This window comes from Canis lupus, chromosome 1 (genome assembly GCF_011100685.1).
Source record: "Canis lupus familiaris isolate Mischka breed German Shepherd chromosome 1, alternate assembly UU_Cfam_GSD_1.0, whole genome shotgun sequence".
NCBI classification, from domain to species: domain Eukaryota; kingdom Metazoa; phylum Chordata; class Mammalia; order Carnivora; family Canidae; genus Canis; species Canis lupus.
Window position 1 is genome coordinate 63,930,848 of NC_049222.1, and position 17,938 is coordinate 63,948,785.

At 33.6% G+C, this 17,938-nt stretch overlaps 1 protein-coding gene across 3 annotated transcripts in view; it reads left to right on the top strand.

Moving 5' to 3' along the window:
• The window catches only part of NKAIN2 (sodium/potassium transporting ATPase interacting 2), a 950,393-nt gene that overhangs the window by 446,022 nt on the left and 486,433 nt on the right, over positions 1-17,938 (top strand). The window lies entirely within an intron of this gene.

Genomic DNA, 17,938 nt, shown 5'->3' on the forward strand with positions numbered 1-17,938 from the left:
CCAACTGTGTTGCAGTTGCTATGGGAACCATAACTTAGAATTTTTACTTTTGTATGTGCCTCAGATCTCAGCTATAGCTCTTCATTAATGTAGTTTTTTTTTTTTTTTTAGTCTCGTCATTTTTTTCTCTTCTATTTTTGACAAAGGAAAAGTCTATAAGCATTTATTTAAAATTATAAAGCAATTTGGTGGTAAAGGAATATATATAAGCTAGTGCAGCTAGCCTTATTCAACACAAACCAGCAAGCCCTCTCATGTTTCACAAAGGCCTCCTTCACATAAAAGATGCTCTCTTATGACCTGTTGTCTCAGTCATCTGGAACCTAGATAAAGCTCACTGGTACTGAAACAGACAATGTGGTGACAGCTGGACCAGGGGATCCACTGTCTGGCTAAGGATGAGTGAGAAAGCCATAGCTTTCTCCTCTGGGTGCATGCCCAGAAATGAGTGCATGTCCCTTTTAAGGGTATATAGCCATGTAAATTATGTAAAAAGTACGATGCATTTTGTTGCAGTGTGAAGTTTTTTAAAACACAAGACATGATAGTACCATTCACTTTCTTATATAAATTGTAATATGAATCAATATTGGGAAAATAGTACAGCAATTGGGAGTCGGTCTTCTGAAGTCATAATACCAGGATTTAAATCTTGTGTCTGCCATTTTTTAAAAACTTTTTAGACAAGCACAACCTTACCATTTTTAGTTCTCCTACTTTTAAAATAAAAGTAATAATGATATTGACTCATAGGCTTCAGTTCATTGATTATAAAACATTATAGGAAAGATTCTTAATTTAACTGTTCTCTTTCATTAGACTTTGAGGGTCCTCTGTGATTTTATTTGTATAAATAATGTTGCTCTGAGTATAGTCTTATAAATATGCAGTCTCCATTTCTGATAAAGTTGTTAGAATAAAAATCTAGATGTGGATCGAAATGTTGGAACGGTTTAAAAACTGAGAGGTTTTCTTGGAGCAGTAAGTGGAATATTCTTTGAAATGTCCTTAGCACAATGCTTGGTGCTTAAAAAGTGGTCAGTAAAGGTTAGTTATGATATTTTTCTCCTGATTGTTATTTGAAATGATACTAACTTGTATAGACTAATGATAGGCTGGCGAGCAATTTAAAAAATAGAATGAGGTGTTCTAAGCTATTGGTTGTACCATTTCTTTCCCTTTTATTCCAGGCTGCTACAACTCTTAAAATGATTTTGCAGAATTTCTATGTATCAAATTATAATCCCAATCCCATCCCTTTAAATAAGATACATACCCACAATTCTTTTTAAGACAGGCTGTGCTCTCTAGCATGGGCTGAGGATTAAGAGGCCATAGGACACCTTTAAGATTGTTAGATATTTTATATAGCCAAGAGAGTCTCTGAAATTTTTCTGAGGTCCTAACTGTGTGTCTTAGAGCTACATTTTTTACTTGATCTCGACTTGCAAACAGCATTCTGAATTTGATCTTTTCCTTGAGACAGTGTCTTACCTAGAAAACCTTTTGCCAGCTGGAGGCCTGTAAATGGGAAATCATGATTTTTCATCACTCCAAGTCCTGAGTTGGGAAACATTCTCTAAATTCTGCTTAAAAATGGAATTGTTCTGTCTTTAGCTCATTTCTCTCTTACAATTATTATATTATGTGGGGCTAAAAGGTGACAACACTGTCCACTCTTTGCTTAGAAATCCCCTTAGGCAGACCCACAAGCTGACCATTGCAGCCAATGGTCAAGCTGATTGTTCTGATAGCAATTTATTATGAATCCTTTTTTCTCCAGTCCTCAAAAATGACTTAATTACTGTCCTTCTTCCTGTCTTCAATGAGTCTCCTCACTGCCCTTCTGGCCCCCACCCATTACCTTTCCTCAAGATTAATACTGTGTTTTAAGTTTATGTTATAGTATCATTCAGTTTTGATATCAATTTCTGGCTTAGTTATTTATTTCTGTGATTTTCTGTATAACAGACTTCTGAATAATCAAATTAATGGAATGGTATGTCCATGATGCCATGTTAAAGATCAGAAGTTGATTCAGGAAAGTAGAGAATTTACCATAAAAATAGAATTAAGTTTTTTAATTTGCCTAAAGATGACAAAAGGGATTACCATTAAAAGAAATTTGAATGGAATCATGGATACCAGAAATTCTGATCATTGAAGAATCTGTGGTTAGCAGAAGAATGCATAGCTGGGGGCAAGTTGTAGCTAACAATAATGAATCACTGCACTTAAGTAATTTCCAAAGGCTTTTTGTGCACAGGAGACTCAGATATGAACAGTGAAATTTATTTTTCTCTCCCCTAGATATGCAGGCCTTTATTATTTCTTTATTTGCCATTTTCTATTTTTGCATTATAAAACAATTTAAAACAATTTAAAAGACAATTTAAAACAGTTTAAAAATAGAGATAAACTCATAAATTCACAATTGAAAGTTGTTATTAATATTTCTGCATATTTCCTTTGTGTATGTGTGAACGTAACATGTCAGAATCTGCAGCATCAAAAAGGTCTTTATCTCTTTAACATTATATAAACAATTTTAAATTCATATGGATATTCATTTAACCCTTTACACTATCATTATTTATCATACTATATAATAATATATAACATATCATGGGGTGTTATATATTGTGTGGTTTCCATGTTTTTTATGATAAATAATTCCAAATAATCATCCCCATAAAAATACTCTCATCTTTATTTGTGATTTCATCCCTTAGGAGAAATATTTCAGTATAATTAAATAACATGAACAATTGTAAGGTTCTTAGGATATGATTGGCAATTACCTATCCAAAATTATTTTACTGAATTATCCTCCCACAAATGTACAGCAGAGTCTATTTTACTGCACTCTTGCTAACCCTGAATATTATCTGTTCTTACATCTGTCAATCTGATAGGAGAAAAAATGTCATTTGTGTTTTGAATTGCATTTCTTATCTTGACAAAGTTGGACTTTTTCATATGTTCATTAAACATTTTCCTTTTTTATATCCTTTTTTGGGGGGATTCTCTTTTGATTTGTGTTTATCTGGGCTCATTCTTTTCTTTGGAGTCTTAGTGTTTATCATAATAGTCTTTATATATCAATCATATAGTAAAGATATACTATGAATGTCATAATTTTTTATTTTGATGTTTATTACCTTTCTCTTGTTAAACTCCCTATACCTTTATGGTATCATCTATTGCTTTACAATTATAAAATTTAGGGGCTCAGTCAGTTAAGTGTCTGACTCTTGATTTGGGCTCAGTTCATGCTCTCAGGGTCTATGGGATCCAGCCCCATGTCTGGCTCTGTGCTCAGCAGGATGTCGGCTAGAGATTCTCTTTCTCCTTCTCCCTCTGGCCCTCCTGCACACAGTGTCTCTCCCTCTGTCTCTTAAATCAACCAATCAGTCTGTCTTTAAAAAAAAAATTATAAAATTTAAATACCATTTTGAAAAGTGTGATGATAAATCTTCATTGAGTTTTTTTTACTACTCTTCTGTCTCATAAGAGTGAAGAAATATTTAAAAAATTATTTTTTAATTTTATTAAAAAAATTTTTTTAAAGATTTATTTATTCGTGAGAGAGAGAGACATAGGCAGAGGGAGAAGCAGGCTCCTCATAGGGACCTGATGTGCGACTCAATCCCGAATCATGGAATCACGACCTGGGCAAAAGGCAGGTGCCCAACCACTGAGCCACCCAGGTGTCCCATAATATTTAAAAATTTAAAACAGGTAACCAGAACAAGAACTCAGTAGTACCCTTTGAGGGTCTCTGGCATGTCAAGGAATTTAGCATGTTGAAGGAAAATGAAATAGATGATTTCAATTCTAGGCAAAGGAAATCTAAAGCCAGGATCCATAGAAAGCCTGTATTGTATAATTCTTGACAACATTATCTCTCCCCAAAAAAGCCCAGTTAACTCTGGCAGAATAGTTTATAAATGAATATATACAAAGGCCTCCTATGAAAGCATTTCTTCATGTCATAAATGGAATTGTCCATCACATCTTCATTAGGACTAAAGATACTGGCAGGCAGGCTGTGATTTGGGGTATTCAGTTTATTAATGACCAAAAAATGTTAATAAATTGCACTGCTAAAAGTTGTCTAAAGTAATTTGAGGAGTGTGTAAGATCCTAACTGCTAGAAGCACAGCAATTTTCTTGATGATACTATTAGAGGATGCGTTGCCGTAATGGTCAGAAAGATTTCTCTCTTTTTCCTTCCTTCCTACCTTCTTTCCTATCTTCCTTACATCCTTTTCTCCTTTCCTCCCTCACTTACCCCTTCCACTATTTCCTCCTATTTAAGTTATTTTCACAGAAAATACCTTATTTAGTTTGGATCCACTGGCTTGGTCAAGGAAACCTAGTCCTAAAACTAGAAATAAATTTAAAATAGCTAAAAATCCACTACTCTGATTTCATAAAAACAGAGAAGAGGACAGCATACCAAGATCACAGTAATATTTATAAGAATCATTTTTTTACTACTTCCATTGCCCTCTACAGATGCTCCATCTTCTTCTACAATTCCTATGAACCTTACGTCAACTTCATACAATTTTTGTCCAAACCCATGTGCCTAGGAAATAGCAGAGTTAGGATGTATAGATCCAGGTCCTTCTAACTGCCAAAGCCATGCCTTAACCCCTGTACTGAATTGCCTCTTAGGGATACAGTACAGAAGGCCACAATCTATCTAACAAATGAAAACAAACTTTGTTAAGTTACTGGCAAATTTAAAATCCATCATGGCATTCGCAATTTGGAGAGCATTTAGATTTTAAATTGTGATCTGCTGTCCTCTATCAAGGATTATGTCTTTAGCTCTGTATTTAATGAGGAAATGATCTCATGCCTCAGGAATTAAGAACAGAAAACCCTTAGTGATGGATATTTTATTCTTACAAAAGAATAGCATCACAGGGTATCCTTAATTTCCAGAAAGAGTAACTTAGTGTTTTTTCTCTTCTTACAGCAATCAGTATTTTGATGATGATAATTCACATAAATACACATCTGTATATATAGTCTAATTTATATCTAATATAATTATATATTAATTAAGGACAAAGTATCTCTTCTTATATTTGTTATTGGTAAAGAGCTTCAAAGAATTGATGAATTTGTGTCTATGTGACTGAAAAAATACCCATATTATGCATTACCCATATTATTTTGGTAAAATCTGTATTAATGTATACTATTATTATCTAGTGCAGAGGTTTGCCATGACATCAGTTTAGACTGCAATAGCTAATCCTAAAATTAAGTGAATAGAAATGATTGGGATGGTTTCCTGTTTTGTCACCGAAAAAGCAAGAGATTAAAATAATGTGGTTAACGCTAATTTGACAAAATAGGGCTGCGATGGCTAGAAAAAGAAGCCAATATTCATTCATCTTTATTCCTGGTATTTTAAGAATGATAAACTATTAGACTATGCTGTTATATCCCTACTCATTCTTTTAAAATAATAAAATAATTGAATACTCGTTTAGTTCATATATTAAAGTTTTAAATGGTAATTTCTGACTTTTTTTTTTTTGAGAACTACAGCTCCTTTTGGCCACTCTGTTTCCTTACTACAATTTTTTAAAAAATATATTACATGTGCTGCTCCATGTGTATTGATTTGTGAATTGATACACATCCTTCTTCCCATTGAAGGTGAGGGCACAGCATTAAGAAGACACCAATGAAGCAGTTTCAGACAAGGCTCACCTGTGTGACTTCCCTGATTTTTCTTCTCCTTGAGCTAACATGTTAAATAAAAAACCCCATGTCATCCAGGGCAAGACCTGAGACTCACAGTCACTCATAGTGACTGAAGCACCAAAAGATATGGAGTGCCTGGGTGGCTCAGTCAGTTAAGCATCAGACTCTTGATTTAGGCTCTGGTCCTGAGCTCAGGGTAAGGAGATCCATCCCTGCATAGGGCTCCAGTCCATGCTGGACGTGGAGCATGTTTAGGATTCCTTCTCTTCCTGTGCCCCTCCCCTCTTTCCCGTGTGGGTGCTCTTGCTCTTGCACGGTCTCTCAAAATTAAATAAATAAACAAACAGAAGACAGATGTGAGGCCCATTTCTTAAAACATTCAGATATGACAATTTGGGAAATGTGTACGCACTGTAGAAGATCTGTGAAAGCAGATAGTCACATGCTTAATTTGTAAGGGGGAAAAAACAACTTCTCTAAATTTCTCGAATTACTTTTTATTGATGACGGACCAGGAGTTGAACTTTAATGGCTCATGGAGCTCCGATCCTGATAGAGACTAACCAACAGTAATAAATGAGAAGCCCTTGTATGTCTTATTTCTAAGTCATGTGCTTCTTTATGTTTTTACTTTTTCAAGTTCTCTAATAATGTTACCTCCCTAAAAATTTGTACACTCTTTGCAGTCATTTCTAGAAAGTTATTAATCTATGTTCAGGCAGTTGTTTTGCCTCTTTCATCAAGTTTTCTTGGAGAAAAAATATCCAAAAAGAAAACATACTGCAGCTAATGCATTAAAAATGCACACTTTCTGTGTTTAGGACAGAAAAATCAATGTAGATTAAAGATGAAGAGACTTGAGATAGTAGTAAATTAACAATGCTTCTAATGACTTAGCATAGTTGTGAGAATAAGTCTTTTCCCATAAGCCTGGGGGCGGGGGGGGGGGGAACATCATTACAAGTTTTATGGATTTAGCCTGTAGTCCTAAAATAAATGTAATCATGCAACATGGTAAATGCAATTTATTCTCAAAAAGATGTGTTCCCTTGGGGAAGTGTGGGCCATTTGTTCTACAAGAAGATACTTTGTGCACTCATTCTGGTGTTAGGCTGTGACTAAAGATTTAAAGAATGTGGTAAATATAAGTAGAATGTGGTAAATATAAGTATTTACATTTGGACAGTCTAAAATCATGATTGTAAATCATCTAATAATTTTTGAGAAAATATTTTTTTTAAGATTTTATTTATTTATTCATGAGACACACATACAGAGTGGCAAAGACACAGGCAGATGGAGAAGCAGGCTCCATGCAGGAAGCCTGATGTGGGACTCGATCCCAGAACTCCAGGATCACGACCTGAGTCAAAGTCAGACGCTCAACCACTGAGCCCCCCAGGCATCACTGAGAAAATATTTTGAAGAAGAAATGTGATATATATGTGTATGTATTACTTTCTATTAAAAAATCAAGTTAGGGCAACCCCAGTGGCTTAGTGGTTTAGCACTGCCTTTGGCCCGGGGTGTGATCCTAGGGACCCAGAATTGAGTCCCACCTCGATGTCTCTGCCTCTCTCTCTCTCTCTGTGTCTCTCACGAGTAAATAAATAAAATCTTTAAAAAATTTAAAATTAAAATTGAATATTAAAAAAAATCAAGTTTCTTCATATCGATATTTTACAGAACCAAATAATAAAATTGGCTTTACAATAAAATAAAAGTCTTTCTCTTACCACTCTCCAACTGATCCTAATCTCTTTATAGTTCTTCTTGGATAGATAGATCTATATCTATATCATCTGTATACATAGAGAATATGCTTCAGACAGTTTGTAAACATGAAATCATTTTCACCTAATTTACTTTTGGATCATACTTTGTTTTTACCACCCACACCCCCTGCCGGAGTTTCTGGTTGCCTTTCTTTTTTATTCTTATAAAAGAGAATTGGGATTTTTTTTTTTTTAAGCTGTATCCTAAGTATATTTCCAATTCTTATTCATTCTATCTTGGTACTCATGCCACTGGCTATTTTGGGAACACATTGCTTTCCTGTTTGACCATTTTCTTCATATTTGAACATGAGATTATCTGTAGCTTTTTATTTTAATGGTATGCTCTTCTTCCCTCGAGATTTCTCTCATAGTACTCTCTTCTTTTGCTTTTATCTAAATTGGTTGCTCTCTGGGCCTCTTAGACATCTATCTTCCCTGCATCATTCCCTGAGTTAGATTCATTCTTTCTTAAATGTTATGTATTTTCTTTCTGATACTCTTCACACTTCTTGAAAAGGCATGTTTGCAAGGTAAACTTTCTGAATTTATTCTCCCTTTACACATGAGTAATACTTTTGTTAGATGCAGAATTCAGGATTAAGAATCATTTTTTTTTTTTTTTTTAGAACACTGAAGTCATTGCTCAATTGCATTCTGGGGAGCAGTATTACTGATGGGAAGTCTGATATCAAACCATGTTTCATTCTTTCACTGACAATTTTAAAAGAAGTTCTTGAAATACTCATTTTATCCTTTTTGTCTTAACATTTCAAAATGAGGTGTGGACATAATTTAAAATTTTGTAGGTCTCTTCTGATTTTAAATGACATGAATTCCTTCAACTCTGCACTTCGTATGTATCATTTTGATGATTCTCTATGCATTTTAACATTTGCCTTAGGCTCAGATCATTTAAGAATTATATATTATAGCTATTTGTTTGTTTAGTTAATTATTTAAAAATCTTTTTTTTTTTTTTTCTCAGTAAAGATAAATGCATGGCTGGTTCTAAAAGTCATAGAGGATTATCTCTGATCTGGCCCACTTTTAATACTCACTTTTGTTCACATGTTCATTCCTCAAGTCTCTAGAATATATAGAATTTTGCCTAACACTTCAGCTTCCTTTTTGTCAGTTCAGCCCACCACATATATGGTAGACAGCCAACTGTTCCACTCTGCTTGTTTATCAATAAATGTAGGTCTGGCCTTCCTCTTCCAGCAGTTGGCTGAAGTAATAGTTGCAGAACTGTATGTGTTATATGCTCAGTTTGTTTTTTTTTTTTTTTTTGACTCAAAAGTATAACAATAACCATTAAAGTGCATTAAACATATTTTACTTTGAGATGATTTTCTTTCTATCAATGAGAAAGACAAAAAAGGTTGTACAAAGATGTGGAAGTCTAATGACTTCTATTTAATTTTATATTCCCAGATTGTTCTTTGAATATCAATTTATAATTACTATAAAATATCCAAATCTTTGTTCATTTCTTGATATGTTTGTCTTCTAGCTAGTTTCTATTTATAGATATTAACTTGTTTTGGTATTACAAAAATTAACTTGTCAGCCTTCAATATGTGTTGAAAATTTCTCTGTATCTCTCTTATGTATTTTTGTTTTGGTCACTTTAACCAAAATAACTATTATTTTAACTTTTATCTAATAAAATATTTATATTTTCCAAGTTTCCTGTCTTGGTAATGGAAATATATCCACCCTAAGTAATATATATAATATCCTATAGTATAGGATTATAATTTTATATATTTCTAATGTTCATTATTATCTAAGGTGTGTATTATTTAATATTTATAGTAAGCTTTTAATTACTCTGGAATGTATTTAAGTATTTAATATTAAGTAGGGATCCAACACTAGCTTCTTCCATATGGGAAACCATTTGTTCTACCATTTATTTTCCCAAATAATAGAAATATCTTATTTGTTTATATTAAATTATCAAATGTACTGGATTTTTTTCTCTATTCTCTTCCACTGATTTATGTGTATCCTGTTTCACTACCTAATTCGTGATTATAATGGCTTTATAGTATGTGACAGATGGTAAAACAAGTCTGCTCAATATTTTACTTGTTCATACCTCCCTTGGCTATTCTCCAGCTTTTATTCCTTAATGTTAATTTAAAAATCATTATATCCAACTCAAAATAAAACAAAACCTATTAGGATTATAATTAGAATTGCTTTTTTTAAAAAAAATTAATTTCACAGAGGGATAATTTATGAAGTTTAGACTCCTCACCCAAGAATTTAATACATCATTCTATTCTAATCTGTCTTGTTTTATTTTGATCTTCAGTAAGATTTTATAGATATTTTCATATAGATTTTGTGTCATTGTTGTTAAATTTATTCATATGTGTTTTGTAGGTTTCATAACAATTATGAGTAGAATATTTTCCCTAAATGTCTTTTATTGAAAGGGAGAAAATATGTATCTTTGGCACATTTTACATGTCTGAATTCTCTTACTAATATAGTAAAGATTTTATAGCATCTCTTGGGTTATTTCAGGTAATATCTTTAAAGGGAAACTTAAAAAAAAATAAATAAATGGAAACTTTTGTTGTTTACATCTAATATTAATAGCATTTATTTTATATTCTTGTGTATTCACAATATGCTCGAAAAAAATGTTAAATATTAATGACAATAGGAAGAATCTCAGTCACATACCTGAATTTAAAAATAGTTTAGTATTTTGTTATTTATTGTTAAATTGCTATTTATTAAGTAGTCTTTATTACATTTAAGTAGTTTCCTTCAGTTATCAGCAATGGCAATGTATATTACTAAATATTTTTCAGCCTACAGTAGTATGATAGTATCATTTCTTTTTTTTTTAATTTTGGATGCATTCAGATAGGTTAATAAATGTTCTTATATTAACCCAACCTTCCTGTGCTAGACTATAGCTTGTTTAATATATTATCCTTTGCTCCAGTTGCTGTATTCTACTTCCAATATTTTTATTTACACTTTTTGCAACTTTATTAAAAAAATAGGTTGATTCATAGCTTTCCACCTATAATATTTTGCAAATTATGCAAACTTCATAGAATAAATTGGGATTTCCTACTGTTATCTGGAACAGTTCAAATAGGATCAGAGATACTAATATTTTCTAAAACTCATCTAGTATGAAATAATCTAGTCCTGGTACTTTCATGAATGGTAGCAATTTAATCATCTTTCCAATCTATTCTACAGTAATTGGTCTTTTCAAGTTTTCCACTTCTTGCATGATTTTAGTAATCTAAATTTTGACAGAGCATCTATTTTCTGGAGCTTTCATTTTATGGTATTGTTGTAGAGTTTCAGGAATGCTTGATTCCTTTCTTTTTGAAATATCTTCTGTATCCCTGGTTGGTCTCTTTTCTCATTCCTTTTTTTTTTTCCTTTTTTTTTTTCATATTTCATGTAGTATTTTCCCTGAATCTAGAGGAAAGTGAAAACAGGTAACACCAAAGACCTGCTTTTACCCTCCTCCTTCATTCCACAGCAGTAGGAAGAAGCAGGCTCTTGGCAGCCTAAGCACTACCTACACAGTATATTTGCTGATCTTTATGTTAGTGAATGTGGCAAATTGATGATGTAGATTTATGACTTTCTTCAGTTTAGATTTTCTTAGCATAGTTTATATGTTAAATAACAATTATAAACCATCATTTTAAAAGGGAAAAGAATGATTGGGACTGAACAGAGAATTTCCACTTCAAGTTACTTAATTCTCAAATACACTAACAGCTTTCATTTCCCATTCCAGCCAGACTGACACTAAATAAAGAAGTGGTCTTCAGGGGCAGTGATTCCTATACAATTGCTTCTGTGTAATATTCTTTATGCTATGTATTTCAAAATAAATCTTTCGTTGCAACAAGATCACAAAATACTCTGAAGTTGACCCTTCAGGTGCCTTGTGAACAGTTTTCCTTGCAGGATACTTTTTGATTGCCCAGCTGTCTCTTTAATGGAATAGTTGTCATTTTTCTGGTCATCTCTGTGTTTTATGTGTAGACATCTTGTCAGTGGTTTTTGGAAACTTTGCCTCATCTGGGAACTCCATACACCAGAACATGTTATCTAAAGTCCACAGTTAAACCTCTGTCTGCCTAGACCTGTCATTTTCTAGAACACAATGGAATCAATTTTTTTTTTCTCTCTCTCCCACCCTTTTTTTTTTTCCTTTTAAAGGTACACTCATATTTAAGGAATTTGTAAAGGAAATGTTTTACTACATGTGTTAAAATCATTCCATCTAGAATTTATTTGTATGGAGAGGAAGGGAGTCATGGGATGAAGCTTATTAGCATGTGTATGCAAGAAGATGCCCCTTGGAAGTGAAGCTGCTAGTTTTTAAATAATTTCACTTCATAGCAAAAATAAAATTGGAACCAGGAGACATCTTATTTTAATTATTTTGTCATTGTTTTGAAAAGTTAGTGTTTGATTAAAGGCTTAAATGCTTGTATTTACATTCAAGGTTACACTTTCAGAGTAGTTTTTGTTTAAAAATTTATAATGAGGCAAAATTATATTTTGACATAGTTGTCATTCCGTCTTCTTCTAAAGCCTTTGTTTCTCCTTTCTCATTCTCTTTTTCTTGTTTCTTTTCTATTATTATTTCATTATTATTATTTTAATGCAAGACATTTAATCAAAGGCATCAGGGAGCGTGTGGACATTGTGCGAGGTTCTTTTAGCAAATGATGCTGTCAGGTGCAAACTTACTAATATTAAAATCATCTTAGCCCCCTAACTTTAGGTCAGTCTAGAACAATCAAATGGGCCGGATTTTCTTTTCTTGTTCACCTGCATTGATGAGGTGAGCATTGCTTACGTGGCCTACTGTGGGAATGAAATTCTCTGGTTTTAAGAAAGAGGCTAAAAATGTATGTGTTTTAACAAACCTAATGCAATTTTATCAAGGTGAAGTTAAAATCCTTTGTAATGTCTTTTAATGCCCCTGCTGTTATTGATGCCTTAAGACTGAAAGTGAATGAATTTCCATAAACCAGATAGAACACTTGCTTTTAGATATCTGATGCTAACACCTATTCTCAAAGTATAATATAATTAAGGCTTTTCTCAACTAACGATATATGTAATGAATGAACTGTTTTAAAACAACATTATCTTTTTTTCTACAAACAGCAATTTTCTAGTTTAAATGCACTTTCACTGTTCTTGATAAAATAGTGAGAATAAGTGAGACCACAGAGAACATTTGCCATTTATCTGGTGGTGCCTCTTCTCCTGTACCATGGCCACCCCCTTCATTATGAGAAATAGACTGCCCATTATTGTACAACCCCACTTTATTTTCATGTATAACACCATTGTTAATATGCAAAGAAAGGCAGAATTATTTTTTTTAAGATTTTATCTATTTATTCATGAGAGACACAGAGAGAGAGGCAGAGACATAGGCAGAGAGAGAAGCAGGCTCCCCGCTGAGCAGGAAGCCCGATGCAGAGCTCGATCCCAGGACCCTGGGATCACACCCTGAGCCAAAGGCAGATACTCAGCCACTGAGCTACCCAGGCATCTCCAGAATCTTTTTTTTTTTTTTTTTGCAAATTTTAAAATTCAAAAAATTTTGGCTTTTCAGTATTACCGAGGTAATTGTAGCATTTCCCTCAAATTTTGGTTCTTTTTTAAACACTGAATACCTTAGATTTACATTTGTTCATGATTAAGCCTCCACTCAGCTTTCACTCTTTGTAAATCAGAGTATAATGAACTTACTTTTTTTAGAATGCTTTTAGTCATAAGAAGATATATACAGAATATAAGTATAAATTGAAATTTATAAGCAGGAAACTGATAAAATGGAATTGCTAGACCCCAAAATTCTTTGGTTTTCTTTTCTTTTAAAACTTATTTGATGTTTTAATTTTTTAGTGGCTCTTGAAAACATTTTATGTTAATATTTTCATTTTACAATTTTATTCAACTATGTGTGTATAAATATATGTCCAAGCAGAAATTACATATACCACAGTTGGTTAGTGGGGATATTTAGAAGTTCAGATATTATCAAGAAGATGCAAAAGTTTCATGAAATACGTGATGCAAGAGTTATATAAAAATTGCATTAAAATCAAGCTACATAAAAGTAAGAAAGGTGTACAAAATAATGGCATGCACTACCAAAATAATAGATTCTGTATCTAAAAGACCTCAACTCACCAAAATACTACTTTTTCCACATTTCTCCACCGTGATCTGGGAATGAATTATAGAGCAGTGAAATAAATACAAACTAACTTAGGGTCGCTTGGGTGGCTCAGTTGGTTAAGCCTCTGGAGCCTCATCTATGATCATGATCCCAGGGGTCGAGCCCCCCCTAGGGCTCCAGCCTCAGCATGGACGTCTGCTTCTCCTTCTCCCTCCACCTCCTGTGCTCTTTCTCACTCTCTTAAATAAATAAAATCTTTCAAAACATATATGTAAATTAATTTAGACTTTCCCCCACAATTATTAGGAGTAATTAATACACTCAGGAAAATAATTATTTAGGATAAAAATATTTCACTAAGATCTAATCCCTTTTGAGACTTCTAGGTGTGCCATCTGCTTTAATATTAGATGTGCCTTTTGCATACTTGCAAAAAGATATAAACTCTCTGTAGGTAAATCCTTCATGGTATATTTTTGTTAAAAGGTAAATGGATTGAGATGTATTTAAATTTTTAAGAGTTTATCTGAGCAAAAGTCAATTCAAATGGATCAACACCCCATATAGCAGATAGAAAGGAGCACCAGGGAACTGTACAAAATGAAAGACCTTTATAGGCAGAAGGGAGCAGGAAAAGAAAGTTATACTAGGCCAAAAAAGTGGGTTACTTTCCTTTAGGGGATGATGGCAGGGATCTGTTAGGCAGATAACCTAACTTGTGCTGATCCAGGCAATTCCTGAGTGACTGGTTTAAGATTCCATTTCTGGGAGAGATAAAACTGTAATTGAGTCAAGTTTCGGTTTGGTGATGTGACACTTATCATAAGTGACTTCATTTGGGGCCCGTTGTCTTGTTTTTTACCACTTTATACTAGATCAATCAAACCATCCCTAAGATAATTTTCTCTCTCTCTCTTGCTCATAAATTGCATGCAGGTGTTCCTAGATGGTGATTAAACCTGAAATAATTATGTTAATAACAATTACCATGATTCCTTGCATGTAACCATATTCACTATAATGTATATAAACTATCGTCAGAGTCTTTCCCATGGTCACTCAAGGTAGAATGATAAAGTTTTCAGTTTTACAGACAACTGATGCTTAGTGAAATTAAGTAACCTTCCCAGTATATCCTACTGCTAGTATGTAGACACTTTGGATTGGTCATAGGTCTGTCTTCAAAGATCTTGGCTTTTCTTCTTGGTTATATGGCCTCTCTAAGGAATGAAAGGGCACAAGACAGTGAATCCTATACAGCTAATGACAGCAGACACACGAAGCACACATGACATACTCAAATCACTAATGGGGTTTCTGGTGTCACTCACCAATTCCTACAACCTAACCTGTCCCTGCAACCTCGAACCACAAATGGTATCCAACCAATTGCTGCCTCCTTCTTTGCTGCATTTCTGCCCTCTGTGCTTCTGCTCACATGCCGGAGTGATTACTTCTGATTTCAGAGCTCAAAGGGTAGCAGTAAGGAATTCCTAGCATTTAAATTTCCAATTCCTTGAAGTCTAGCAAAAGATTATTAAGAGACAGGTTCATGAACTCTATTTGTACTGCTCTATTACTGCTCCCATTTCACCCTGAACAGATCTTCATAGGTCTCTAACTGTTGTCTCATTCTCCTCCGCTGTAGACAAATTCAGCTAATCCCTACTACACGGTGCAACATTTTCTGAATTGCTGAAGTTATAGATTTAAAAACTCTGACTGGCTCTGTAGGTAGGAAAAGAACAACACATGCTGAGGATTTGTCTCATTACTGGGAAACCCTTTACTTTCTGGGTCCCATTGCTAGATGCTGTCAGCAGCCCCAGCTATAGCTAAAGTACTTTGTCTTCTCCCTTCTAGAATTGTATCGATTCCTGTATGCTTGCATGGCTTGCATGTGGGTTACACCGTGGCAATTACTTTAATTTCTTTGAATTTCCTAATCTTTAAATTGAGGATGCTTATGCTTACTCTAGCTACCAAGAATGGGCAGAAAAAGGGTTTTACAAAACAGAAAGCACAAATATTTGGAAGGATACAAGCAGGAGGTGTATGCAGTATGACTTACAAATGTCATGCCTATTAAGGAAATTATGTTTTTTCTGCAAAATCAAATTCCTGGTGAATTTGGAAACAATTTCCTGGGGTTAGAACCTGAAAACACTGCTAAATGACTAGCCAAAGAACTATTTTTCCATTCCCTGTATTGTTTTGGTTTGATATTCAAAGTACAATCTAAGGGCTACTTAAAACGTTATTTTCTTCAGTGTATTTCCATGCAGCGAGTAATTTTTTCTTCCCTCTTTTGCTCACAAAATTGTTTCCTGTACTTCAGCCACTTCTTTAAACTATCTGAACAGTTTCAACTTCTCCAATCATATTAAAGTTGAAGGGCTGCAAAATCTATTAAAAACATAAAAGACTTAAGTATGGATTATGTTATAACCTTCATATACCATTTACCCCTTCCTTATGCTTCCATGCTGTGAATGGTCTGTTCTTTTAATGCTGCTCTTCATTTGTATCACGCTAATATATTTGATTTCACAATTCATTCTTAGTGCTTCTACAGCCTGTTGTTAATAATTGGAAAGTCATAGGGTTTGGGTAACTATGTCCTTTCGTGGAGAAGAGTAATTTTAAATAGCATGTCTTATGAGCTCCTTTGTAGAACTATGTAGGAATATAAGGATGGCATCCATCAAATATATTGGAAAGTTAAGGAAATAATTCTATTGATACTAAATTGGTTACAGATTGATATATCAGTATATTTATAGCTCTGATATGTGGACAGAAGAAGGAAATGGAGGCTGTTCTCAAAAAACTCAGGATAGATGTGAGAGCTCTGACACGTTACATATAATACATTTTTCTTTGTCTATTATCAGCTATGCATGTTTCCTCAAAAAAGTATTCATTGAATGTATTTTCTGAAGTTTGTCTTCATGTGAGGTTGTAGAGTAATGAGGGCAAGGGTAGCAGCTTTTTCTTTTTAAGTGAAATCGTTTTAAGACTGCCGGACCGGACATATTTTTAAATTATTTCGGAATTAGAACAATTACAGACTCTGCATTTAATCTATGGTACCTAATGTAAAGTTTCAAGTTAACAACATTTTCTATGAAAACCACTTTTAGTATTTAGATGATTTTTCACAGTACAGCATTTTATTTATTGGTAAACAGTTAATTGCTAAGAATATGAAAGCATTCAAGCCCCCTGCTGCTTTTATTTTGTCAGTAATCAACAGTCAAGGAAACTCTGGCCTCTCTGTTATTATACTTAGATCTTTCGTCTAGCTAGCCTCTGTTTCATACATTTATGGTTGTAATATATAGTGAATAAAGACTTTTAATTCAATCTTATATTCCAGGAAATAGTTTGGGTCAAAATACGTACTTGTCTAGAAGAGATAGTCAGCTGGTTTATCACCGTAAAAATAATAAAACTTCCCTTGATTTATTTTACTTCCATTTTTCTTTTTTAAACTTCTCTTTCTTCACTGAAGAGACCTATCAAGTCTATTTTTTTTATTTTTATAAATTTATTTTTTATTGGTGTTCAATTTGCCAACACATAGAATAACACCCAGTGCTCATCCCATCAAGTGCCCCCCAGTGCCCTGTCACCCAGTCACCCTCACCCCCCCCGCCCACCTCCCCTTCCACCACCCCTAGTTCCTTAGTAAAGACCTATCAAGTCTTTATGTTGATCCCAGTCATCTTCACAACATCATCTAATGGGCCATTATAACCACAAAATGAAAGTTAACTCAGAGCAGTTATCCCCCTGGACAACAGTGTTCCCGTTGTTTTCAGGATTATTTGGACTTGCTTTATTCTTTGGCTTTGGAAGCTATAAGTCTACATCTTAAATTTTTGATAAAGCCTGTGGTGTGGAAAAAGACTGCACATAAATTAAAGAATGTTATTTTTTTATATGAGAAAAATTCCTTTCCAAGGTAAATGATTTAATAGTAAACTTTTTGGACTTTATAGGTTCATTTTCTCAAGGATTTCTTTTATGCTTTAATTGCTTCCAGTTCCAATTGTTGATATACTTATTTTTGTATATATAAATTTATTTATTTATACCCTTACTCTTCCCAAAATTAAGAGAACTTTCACCGTACAAACCAATCTTTTCCATTAACTTGTCCTCTTTGAATCCTTCCAAGACTGGGAGCATGTGTAGATCTTGAAAGACCAAGTTCTTTTAA